We start from the raw sequence: 1,224 nt of genomic DNA, 5'->3' as shown, positions 1-1,224 counted from the left end.
CAGACCGATGAGATTTTTTTTTTTTACAACGACCTTGAGAAGGGGGGGGGGGCGGAGAAGGGATATGGGCTCCAGGACCTAAGAAAAACCAAAACACAAACATTGGGCTCACACGCGAGTACGTACACATTTTCAAATACACACGCACTCCTTGCAACAAGAGATTTCCTAAGCGTCAGTAATAACAGAAAGTGTAAACCCAACACTTCACCACTTGCTGCCCTGGACGGAAACAAACCAAACCCAAACAACTCCTGTGACCATTTTTCTCAAGCGCCCGACAGCCTCCCTTCCGAAAAAGCCCAAGGGGAAAAAGAAAACTGCACACCCCCCTTCAAAAAAAGTGGGGGTTGGGATTGTTAGAATTTCTTTAAAAATGTTAAGCTGCTTTCAATACTATCAGTAGCCCCCTCCCTCAAGAAAAAAAATCACATCTTCTTGAAGACGCTTGAGAGGTTATATGGGGGGGGGGGAGGGGGAGGAATAAAAATCCAACTGATGCCGGATCCCACGATTTACGTAACGCCACAAACTTGCAAAAGGCAAACTCAGAAGCCAAAAATCCTAAAATCATCATAATACAACAACAGAAAAATCCCAGGTCATCACACCAGAGAGAGAGAGAAAAATCGACCCCAAATGAAAATAAAGCAAATGAACCCCCCGGAAAACTGCTTGGCCAGTATGTTGCTCTTCGAGCCCAATATTCTAGCTGGAAAGAGCGGCTCTTGTTTATTCCTCCCCCCCACCCCTTACTCGATTCCCTAAACCTACTATACATAACATACTTTCCCCAATGGTTCAAACCTCTAGTCTCCTTTTGTGTACTTAGCTCGACTAGCTGGAGAAGGAAGATGTTGAATTTATGGGCAAGGGAGGAGGAATTAGCCCCAGACCCCGGGAAAGCAAAGCGCACTCCCCCTCTTATGTCACCGAATAGCAAATTAGTTCTCAGAATTCCAGAGGCCGAGCTTCGCTACTGCAAAGGCGCCGACGTCACAGAGGAGGCGCCCACGTGACGGTGGCGGAGCGGGCTGTACCATCGTGCCCAGCTTGGGGAGGGAAGGCTGCCTTCTGGCCCTTCGAGCCTCGCAGGGCAATCTCCAAATGAGAGGCGTCGGGCCTTGGAGGACGTTGAACTCGATCGGACAATGGGGAAACAATGGGACTTCGAGGCGACTTGAGGGGCCACAGCAGGCCAAACCCCCGGCCGGCTGACACCGG

The sequence above is a fragment of the Tenrec ecaudatus genome, chromosome 8, assembly GCF_050624435.1.
Source record: "Tenrec ecaudatus isolate mTenEca1 chromosome 8, mTenEca1.hap1, whole genome shotgun sequence".
NCBI lineage: Eukaryota > Metazoa > Chordata > Mammalia > Afrosoricida > Tenrecidae > Tenrec > Tenrec ecaudatus.
Note: the sequence above shows the minus strand (reverse complement) of the source record.